The sequence below is a fragment of the Triticum dicoccoides genome, chromosome 6B, assembly GCF_002162155.2.
Source record: "Triticum dicoccoides isolate Atlit2015 ecotype Zavitan chromosome 6B, WEW_v2.0, whole genome shotgun sequence".
NCBI classification, from domain to species: domain Eukaryota; kingdom Viridiplantae; phylum Streptophyta; class Magnoliopsida; order Poales; family Poaceae; genus Triticum; species Triticum dicoccoides.
Window position 1 is genome coordinate 194826791 of NC_041391.1, and position 10871 is coordinate 194837661.

Consider the following 10871-nt stretch of genomic DNA (forward strand, 5'->3'; position numbering starts at 1 on the left):
AGTAGCAGGTCCACCCACCCACTGGGGGTTTTCAGGGTGTAATGAACTCGGGTCGTGGGCCTTTGCTCGAAATATTTATGTGTAAATGTTGTGAGTGTTTATTTGCTTTTTGCCTTCTGCTTTTTTTCGAACTTGTTTCATGCGTTGCACCTCTCTGAAACTCCCCCCCCCCCGCGAGTCAGACGACCGAGGCTCCGGTCCGTGACAAGGAGTTCGACTCTTCGAGAGGCGACCGCAGGAGTTGGGTCCTTAGAAGCGTTGAGCGTGAGCGAAACACCCACTGGTCTGGCTGGCGGCAATCCGGCTTGGCCAGTTGGTGAGCAGCAGGTCGTGCGGCTAACTTAGTTGATGAGCATCAGGCCGGGTTGGTCGACCCGACGACTTTGACTTAGTGTATGAATCATAGGGGAGATTTAGCCTGTTGTGCTTGCCCGCCATCAGCCAGAGCTGGATCTGCGGTTTTAGGGCGAAGTGGGGGACCGTGGAATCCTAACTTTATCAGGAATCACCAAGTAAAGCGACGGGGTGATGATCAAGCCGGCCAGCCCCCGAGCCCCCGGGTCGAGCTAGTCGAGCCGGCGGCCGGGTTCGGTAGTAAAGTGTTGTAAAATATGGACGCAATAAATTGGTCGCTAAAAGGCAGCCCCTGAGTCTCGTTCGGGGACTCCATAGTTTCATATGCTTACAAAAGGTGTTGATACATACGTTCGTGCGGCTAACTGTAAAACAGACGGAGGAGTTCCACGTTCCACAGCCGGGTCATTTCTTCGCCGATGGTGTCCCTCTTGCACTTCTTCGATTTGCGTGCGTCAATGAGGTAGTAGGCGTTGCGGTCATGCAAAGTCCTGCTCACGATGAACGTGCCTTCCCATGGAGAGGACAACTTGTGTTAGCCTGCCTGCTCTTGGACGAGTCGGAGGACGAGGTCGCCTTCGTGGAATGCGAGAGGCTTGATCTTCTTGATGTGGTAGTGCCTCAGGCCTTGCTGGTAGATGCCGAGCGGCTAAGTGCCAGAAGGCACGCCTCTTTGAGCAGGTCGACACTGTCTTCGCATGCTTCTCTTGCTTCTGCTTTGGTGTACATCGTGACGCGCGGCGAGTCGAACTCGACATCGGTCGGGATGACGGCTTCGGATCTGTAGACGAGGAAGAACAGGGTGAATCCGGTCAACCGGTTTGGTGTTGTGCGCAGACTCCAGAGAACGGCAGGCAACTCGTCGAGCCAACCGCCGGGTGAGCGGACGAGTGGCTCAACGAGTCGCGGCTTGATGCCGGACAGGATGAGTCTGTTGGCCTGCTCGACCTGCCCGTTGGACTACAAATGCGCCACGGAGGCCAGGTCGAGGCGGATGCCGGAGACGGAGCAGTATTGCTCGAGCACGCCCTTGGTGAAGTTGGTGCCGTTGTCGGTGATGATGCTGTTCGGCATGCTGTAGCGCACCGCTATGTCCTTGATGAATCGGACGGCTGTTGGCCCGTCCAATTTCTTGATTGGTCTTGCCTCGATCCATTTGGTGAACTTGTCCACTGCCACCAGTAAGTGTGTCATGCCACCTCGAGCGGTTTTGAAGGGTCCCACCATGTCGAGTCCCCAGACCGTGAAGGGCCAAGCGATCGGGATGGTGCAGAGTGCTGACGCCGGATGGTGGCTGCGTTTGCTGAAGCGCTGGCATCCTTCACACTTGAGGACGAGCGACTCGGCGTCTTCGAGGGCTGTTGGCCAGTAGAAGTCGTGGCGGAACGCCTTGACCACAAGGGATCGAGATGCAGCATGGTGCCTGCACTCGCACTGGTGAATGTCGAGGAGGATGTTGATGCCGCGGTCCTGCTCGACGCAGTGCTAGAACACGCCGGTAGAGCTGCGCTTGACGAGCTCGTTGTTGATGATGTTGTAGGCGGACGCCCGGTGCTGAACTTGCCGAGCCTCGGTTTCGTCCATGGGGAGAACCCCGTTCTCTAGCCATTCTGATATCGGCAGGGCCCAAGATGGGGCCGTGACGGCAGTGAAGACGACCTCCTGGGTGGGTTCCGAGTCGACGGCTCCTGGGCCGGGTTGAGCAGCCTCCGGGTTGGTGACGGCGATGGCCGGGTCCGGTGTGATGGTGGCCGGGTTGAGCTGAGCAGCCCCCGGGCCAGGATCAGCAGTCCCCGGGCCGGGTTCAGTAGTCCTCGGGCCGGCTTGCAACGCGGCCGGGTCTTCTAGGACGTGGATGGACTCGGAGTCCGGCAACGGCTTGATGAACGGCTTGCGCAGGTGCTCGAGGGAGACGCCGGACGGGATGGCTTGGTGTGACGAGGCGATCTTGGCGAGTGTGTCGGCTGCCTCGTTCTTCGTGTGTGGGATGTGGAGGAACTCGCAGCCATCGAAGGATCCGGACAGCTTCTGGATGAGGAAGCGGTAGCTTGCCATGTTGGAGTCACGGGCGTCCCACTCCCCGGAGCACTGCTGCACCACCAAGTCCGAGTCGCCGAAGCACAGGATGCGCCGGATGCCGAGTTCCTTGGCGAGCCGGAGGCCGTGCACAAGGGCTTCGTATTCGGTGACGTTGTTGGAGGCGGCGAAGTGGATCTGGAGTGCGTAGAGGAGTCGGTCACCCTTTAGAGATGACAGTACGATGCCGGCCCCTAAGCCGAGTCGCATCTTGGACTCGTCGAAGTGCATGCACCAATGCGTTGAGTCGGGAGACGGCGGCAGGTACTGGGTCTCGGTCCAGTCAACGAGGAAATCAGCCAGGGCCTAAGACTTGATCATGGTGCGGGGCTCGTAGAGGATGGTGTGGCCGGCTAGCTGGATCGCCCACTTGGCGACCCAGCCAGAGGCGTCCCGGCACCCGATGATTTCTCCGATCGGCGCTGTGCTGACGACGGTGACGACGTGCTCTTGAAAGTACTGCTTCAGCTTCTTGGCGGTGAGGTACACGCCGTAACACATCTTCTGGTAGTGCGGGTAGTTCTGCTTGGAGGTGGAGAGCACTTCGCTCAAGTAGAAGACCGGGCGCTGGACGGCCTGGATCTTGCCCTTCTCCGGTCGCTCGACCACCAGCACCGTGCTGACCGCCCGCGAGGTCGCGGTTATGTAGAGCAACAGCGGCTCCTTCTCGCTCGGTGCGGCCAGGACGGGTGCGGTGGAGAGCATGCGCTTGAGGTCTTGGAAGGCTTCGCCCGCCTTGCCGTTCCACTCGAACGGGCTTGTTTTCTTCACTAGCTGGTACAGGGGCAGTGCCTTCTCGCCTAGCCGGCTCAGAAACCGGCTGACCGAGGCCAGGTAGCCTGTGAAGTTCTGGACATCGCGCAGCCGGGTTGGCTTGCGCATGCGCTCGATGGCCTTGATCTTCTCCGGGTTCGCCTCGATGCCGCGTTCGGAGATGAGGAAGCCGAGAAGCTTTCCAGTTGGGATGCCGAAGACGCACTTTTCTGGGTTGAGCTTGACCTTGTATTCGCAGAGGTTGGCGAATGTTTCCTTTAGATCGTCGAGGAGCGTGAGGTGCTTCTTGGTTTTCACCATGATATCATCCACGTATACGTGGATGTTCTTGCCGAGTTGCGGTAGCAGGCATTTCTGCATGCAGTGTTGGAAGGTGGCGCCGGCGTTCTTCAACCCGAACGACATGGTGATGTAGCAGTACACCCCGAAGGGCATGATGAAGGACATCTTCAGGGCATCGGCCGGGTCCAGCTTGATCTGGTGATAGCCGGAGTAGGCGTCCAGGAAGGACAGCAGCTCACACCCGGTGGTCGAGTCGATGACTTGGTCGATCCGCGGGAGGGCGAACGGATCCTTGGTACAGGCCTTGTTGAGGCTGGTGTAGTCAATACACATGCGCCAGGTCTTGTTCTTCTTCAGGACGAGGACTGGGTTGGCCAGCCACTCGGGGTGAAACACTTCCATTATGAAGCCGGCCGCCAAGAGCTTGGCGACCTCTTCACCAATGGTTCTTCTCTTCTCTTTGGAAAATCGACGGAGGGGTTGACGGACAGGCTTGGTGTCCTTGCGGACGTGGAGTTTGTGCTCGGCGTACTTGCTCGGGATACCCGGCATGTCTTTGGGGGTCCATGCGAAGATATCCCGATTCTCACGGAGGAAGTCGACAAGCTCGCCTTCCTATTTGCTGTTGAGGCGGGCGCCTATGACAACGTACTTGCTGCAGCTGCGGTCTTCCGGGTTCAGCTTCACTTTCTTGGTTTCCTTGGAGGGCTTGAAGGCGGCCTCATCTGCCGGGTCTAGGGTCGGGATCGACGCGTCGGAAGCCTCGCCAGCCAGGGCGACGATCCGGTCGAGCTGGCGCTGCTCCTCGGCAATGACCAGCGACTCGGCCAGCTTGGCACCATCTCGGGCGCACTCTAGAGACTTGTGGTAGTCGCCGGTGACAGTAATGAGGCCCTTGGGACCTGTCATCTTCCTCTTCAGGTACGTGTAGTGGGGGACCACCATGAACTTGGCGAGCGCAGGCCGGCCCAGCAACGCATGATACGTGCTGGATAGGTCCACCACCTCGAACCAGATTGGTTTGCGTCGGAAGTGCCTGCTGTCGCCGAATAGGACGTCGATCCAGACCCGGCCAATGGGTGAATAGGAGAGGTCGGGTACGATGCCGTGGAAGACGGTCCGGGTTGGCTCTAGGTCCTCGTCCTTGAGGCAGAGCTTGAACACCGTGTCGCGGTAGAGGATGTTGATGCTGTTGCCGCCGTCGATGAGGACTCGGGAGAACTTGCAGATGCGCCGCGCGATGATGGTAGGGTTGAGGACGAGAGTGTAACTACCCGGACTCGGGATAACAACCGGGTGATCCTCCTAGGTCCAGGTGATCGGGCGATCCGACCAATGCATGTAATCCGTCTTGGACAGGACGACAATGTTCACCTCCTGCCTGAGGAGGCGCTCGCTGCGCTTGTCATCGCCGAGGCTGGTGAAGACGACGTAGGCCGTGTTCTGGTCCGGGTAGGCGTCATTCCGCATCGCGCCGCCGGCGGGAGGCGGCGGTGGAGGCGGAGGCGACTGCCCCGCGCCCGGAGTCAGAGCCGAAGCCGGAGGAGGCGTAACGTCGCCCCTCATGATGCGCTTGGTGATGGCGCACTGTCGAAGCGTGTGCGTGGAGGGTCTTGCGCCGCTGTGGTGCTTGCATGGGGCGTCGAGCATCTCTTCAAAGCTCATGGCGGGTTGCCACGCCATCTTGCCGGTCTGCCGGCACTTCGCTACTGGGTCCACCGCGGGCTCGGCGGCCACGACGAGCCAGTTGTCGTGACGTTGCGCCGGCTGCTCGGCCTTGCGCTTGTTGTTCTGATGGTGCTGCTGCCGGCTGCTCTCGCCGGCCGGCTTCTGCGGAGGGACCGGCTTCGCCTTGCCGGCCTCATCCAGCGCCACCTGGATCTTCATGGCGGAGTCGGCGTTGGCGTACTTGTCCGCTGTCACCTTGAGCGCGGCCATGGTGGCCGGCTCGGAGTGTAGAAGCTTGTGCTTGAGGAGGGTGCCATCTCAGCACCCGCTGACGAAGTATTGGATCGCCTGGACTTCATGGACGGCCTCGCAGCTGTTCCGGAGCTCGGTCCAGCGTGCGAGGTACTCGCGGCCGGTCTCCGTCAGCCCCTGCATGCACATGGCGAGCTGGCTGGGGCGACCGGGCCATTTGTACGTCCCCGTGAAGTTGCGGACAAATGCTTCCTCGAAATTGACCCATGCATTGATGCTGCCCATCGGCAGGTTGTTCAACCATGTGCGAGCCGACCCTTGGAGCATGAGTGGTGCGTAGCGCACGACGAGACGATGATTGGCACCGGTGATGCCAATGCCCGTGGGGTAGTCGGTGAGCCAGTCTTCTGGCTTCACGGTCCCATTGTAATTGGGGGTGTCGCAGGGAAGCACGAACCCCTTGGGGAAGGGCTCCTCCCGGATGCGTGGGCCGAAACACGCCGGCCCGATAGCGCCACTCTCCTCCACCTCCAGGGAGCGAGTGAGCTGATCGATGTGGTGGCGTGCCTCGGCATCGTCGATGGCGCGCGGGCCGAGTCGACTGGCGGCCAGGCCTCGAGGGGCCGGGGCGGCTGGAGCCGGACGCCGGCCATGCTGGCTAGGTCCGCGCTGGGTCTCTGGGGCGGGCTCGTTGCCCGGAGCATCGGCGGCGGTGCCGGCCGAGTTGTGCCGGGTCCGGGCTTGGCCGGAGTGCGCCTCGCCGGGCGGTGAGGAGGCCGTGTGCAGGAGTTCGCCGGGTCCGCCAAGGCGGGCGGAGCCGGACCCCGCCGGCTTGGCGAGCTGGTTGAGGCGGTCCTGCTGGGTGTTGGCAGCGTGGAGGAGCTCGCGCATCCGCCCGATGCGCTCCTTGAGCTCCTCGCCCGCGAGTTGGTCGAGGCCGACCGCGGCTGCCTCCGCAGTGTGCATGTTCTTGATTGGGGTCTCGTAGACGGTCCGGACGGCGCCGAAGGCCCGGCCGATCGCTCCTCCCCGGGCGCGAGTATCGACCCAGCTTGGCTCGGCCGCGGCGGGCGTGAATCCATGGGCGGCGTTGTGCTCCATTTGAGCAGCTTCCAGGCGGCGCCTGGTGGCGGCAGCGTCTTGGACAGGTCCTGCATCTGTTGGCGCCTGTCCTCGAGTTGGGTTCGGGCTTCAGCGATGTTGGCGGCATCGACGTCGGTGCTGATGGGGATGCGGAGGCTCTGCATCACGGCGCGCAGTGGGTCGGATGGCTCCGTCCGTGCTGTGGCGGCCGCGGCTTCGGCGACTCTTCTCGCCTTGCTCGACGAGGAAGAGGCGCCATCGCCGGTGACAAAGACCTCCACGTGGGCGTCCATCGCCCCGGCAATGAATCCGCCGCTGAGAGGGAGCGGGGAGTCGGAGTAGCTGAGCACCTCGCTGGGGTACTCGTCGGCCAGGAGCGCGTTGAAGATGCGCAGCGCGGTGAAGGAGGCGGCAAGCGCGCCGATGACGTCGTCCGCCAGAGCAACGGACTCGTCGGAGTAGGAGAAGGCCCCCGTCCTAAGCATGCTTCCGGCCAGCTCCTTGAGCTGCCCCACGGTGGGCGCCAACTGTCGTGGTGGGCGCACAACAGATGCCAAGGGATGGCTAAAGAGAGGAGGAGGCTCGATGGCGCTGGTGGGCTTCGGAGGCGAGGTTGATATGCGCGGGCGCGGGACGCCGGACATACCCAGGTTCGGGGCTCTCCGGAGAGATAACACCCCTAGTCCTGCCGAGTTTAGTTGGATGGTCGATAGTACAATGTCGCTCCTGGAGCTGTATGGAGGAGGAAGGAGGCTGGCCAAGGCTTGGGCTGCTCCTTCTCCCTGGCATTGCTATGTAGTGGCTAGTCCTATCTTTCTTGCTTTTGCATGCCGGGGATCTTACATGTCATATCTCTCATGCCCCTGTGGGCGTGGACTCCTGGGGGGTTTTATAGATCAACCCACCCAGGGTTACAATGGTAATATGCCGAGTCGGTGGGTCCGTATTGTCGGTGTCCGGGGTTCCAGACTGGGTCCCGCTTGGGGGCTTGTGGTTCGCCGGGTTCCCCTAGGCGCGGGCCCCGCGTGCCTAGGGGGACTGTGCACCGTCTTGTCGATTGTCATGGCGTGGCCAAGTCAAGCTGCGCATAGTGTTCTCCTTCAGGCCGCCGCTTGCAGTCATCAGCGGTGAGGGCAGGAATACTCTTACTGTGGCAGCCCTGGTCAGCGGGTAGGTAAGGGGCACTATTGCCATGCTCTGGCTGACCACGGGCATGGGCGGGGGCACTGTAGTCTTGGTCATCGGTGACTGAGGTCTCGTCCCATCGTACGGCCTGGATGGGATGGGAGCTGACCCGTGGCTGGGTTGCCGTGGACGCCACGGGTGGGTTGGCTTGCTGGGAAGCCAAGGTTGCGCCGGGCTGAATTGCCTTGTGCCTGCCGCTGCGGCCGGGTCGACGTACCTTGCCGAGTCGAGGGTCTTGGCTGGGTTGCGTGCCTTGCCAGGTCGAGCGACCCAGCCTGGCGCACGCCGGTTTGTGGGGTGATGCGGGCCCTGCTGTTTTTGAAATAGATCCGGGTTCCGTTGCCTGTCTGGGGTTCATCCCCCTGACAGTTCTCTTTTTCTCTACATGTTCAGCATGACTGTGTACAATATCTGACATGCATACGAAAAAACCTGGTGAGATTATGTAAGGAGAGCATGCAGAAATTTAGAGTGATGGTAACAACCAGTGGATGGATCCAAAAATAATGATAGCAGGCTGATGATTGCTTTAAATTAATAAAAAGATAGATGATGATTGCTTTACTATTTGTTTCCCACCCAAGATAAACAACATCGGCATACCCTAGGTGAACCAGATATTAGATATACATACTATTTATTGCTGCCTCGATATGTGCCCCACAACTAATTTAGAACTCAAGTTTGAACATTAATTTGGACCTGACTTGGGAGTCCAAGAGCTGAACAGGATGATAAAGTAGCAGGTAAGTTTAAGCAATGCATAACATAAGCAGAAACAAAAGAGTGCGACCTCTCTTGTGAACCTGTGTACTCCTTAGGTTCATCTGCTAGTCGATGATGGTGATGCCGTTGCGGTGGGTGCCGGCGACAGGGAAGGAGATCTGAGGCGGCGAAAGACGGTCAGGAGTCGTGATGTCTGGTTTGGTGGATGCTTCTGTCAATGGAGCAGCTCAGGTGAGGTGGACGACGTCGCGGCAGGAGCAGGACAAACCACACAAAGTTCCCTTCGACTCGTACGAGTAACTGAAGTATTTCTGTAAGGGCTCATTTGGCTTGCATGATTCTTCAAACGCAGGGATAGGAAAAACACCGGAATAGGATAGGAAAATGCACATGGTAAACAGAGCATTTGTAAACACATGATTTCTGTCAACTTGGTGTTTGGTTTACAGGAATTGGAAGAGCAGAGGAATGAAGAGAAACATGGCCAAACTAAAGTGAAACCATATGAAAGCGTGTACAGTTAGAATGTTATTCTGGCACTAATGCACTTGGTCTTGTTTTCATGCATAGGATTTTGAAAAGTAGGTCTAGGTGGATGTTTTGCTTCATTCCTTTCAACAAAATGTATGAATAATTGGGTTGGTCGCTGAAGCAGTTGAGGCAGAGGTGGCTGTCGGAGGTGTGGAGGAAGATCTGAGGAATCTGTAGATGGCGTCCAGGGCACTGCTCTATTGTGATGGATTGTTCTGTCATTGGAGCAGCTCCGGTGAGCCGTTAGACGTCAAGGCTGAAGTAGCACAAGACAGAAATCGTCAACTCAAGTGGGATTCTAATAGCAGCTCCAATAGATGATGTAAAATGGATGTAAAATTTACATCACCAAAAACCACCTGACTACAACAGATGAGATAAAAACTGTTGACTCTGAACTTAACTGTCGAAACTGAAATTTACTGTCAAATCTGAATGCTACTGTCGAAACTGAACGCAATGGTAGTAGAGAGGCACTTGACATGTAGTTTAGGGAGGACCTGCAGTTCATCTTCAACCTACACCCCCCTGAGCCGCCAGCCACCACCACTGAACCGCCAGCCCCAGCACCGCCTCGCCGCCTCGAAACAACTCCCCACCGCTGCCCCGGCCAGCCCTCTAGGCCCCCCGCCCCCACCCTGAACCATAAGATAGATAGTGGGGTACCTCTCCGGCGAGCCCCCGTCCCCGCTGCGGGTGGTTCTTCCTTAACTCCGGTGAGCCCCCCCACCCCTGAAAATTGACTAACCCAAAAGTCGATTCAGTCGACTAAAGTGTGGCTTAATCGGAGCAGAGCAGCAGCACGAGCGAGGGGGAGAGCAGGAGCAGCAGCTGGGCGAGCGAGCGATCGAGCGAGAGCCGGAGCAGCAGTAGCAGCGCGAGCGAGTGAGTGAGAGCTGGAGCAGCAACAGCAGATCCGGCGGTTATGGCCGCCGCCGCCGAAGGGGCCTCGCACTGGGGGAGAGCCGCCGTGGAGATGTCGCCCGCGGCGCTGGCTTCAAGGTAGCAGCTCCATGGGGGTGCAGGATGGAGCAGCATCGGCGCCGGGAGGTCGATTTAAGGAGAAGGTGTGATGCGATGAGTGTATAACCTTTTTGGTGGCGCCGAGTAGGCCTCGACTTCGTCCGAGGAGTCGGTGAGGATGTTGCAGTTCCGGTGGAGCAGGTTAAGGCGGTGTTGTGGGGATGGAGCAGCCGTGATAGACGAGGCGATTGTCTGAGCAGCTCCTTGGAGGTGGAGGACGGGGCGGCTGAACCGGTGGGACAGCGAGATGGACGGCGGATCCTCATCCGGGGAGGTAGACGAGGGATGTCGAGCTATTGCGGTGGATGATGTCATCGGGGAAGAGGCTCCGACTGGGCAGCGGTGACATGGCAGATGGAGGAGGGTGGGGTTTCGCGGTTGGAGCGGAGAGGTTATGGCGGCCTGTGATTTCGAATGGCGAAAAGGGGGCGATGGGAGGGAGTGAAGCATGACTTAGGGACGCACTTGTACAAAATGTAGGGTGTGTTACAAAAGTACCCCTCCCGATTTGAACTAGCGGCCCTTTCGGCTCAGGGTTAGAAGGGGGATTCCACGTGTCGGGATTTGGCAGCTGGAGGGAGTTTTCGCGCGCATTGTAATTTTGGGATAGCAAAGCGCGGGTTGTGAAGGCGCCAGTTTTGGGAGCATGATATCTGAATTTTTGGGATATAACAAGATGCGGGTTGAATTTTAGGGACAAGCCTAACGTGTAGTAATATTGTACTTGTACGTACCAAATCAATTCACACTTCCCTCAACCAAAAAGAAACGAAAAAAACAAAACTATTCACACCACACAAAGAGAGAGTCTTGCCCCGTTTTACTATACAAATGCTATTCAAAGCTACTCCCTCCTTCCATCTATATAGGGCCTAATGCGCTTTTTGATGCTAACTTTGACCAAATATTAGAGCAAT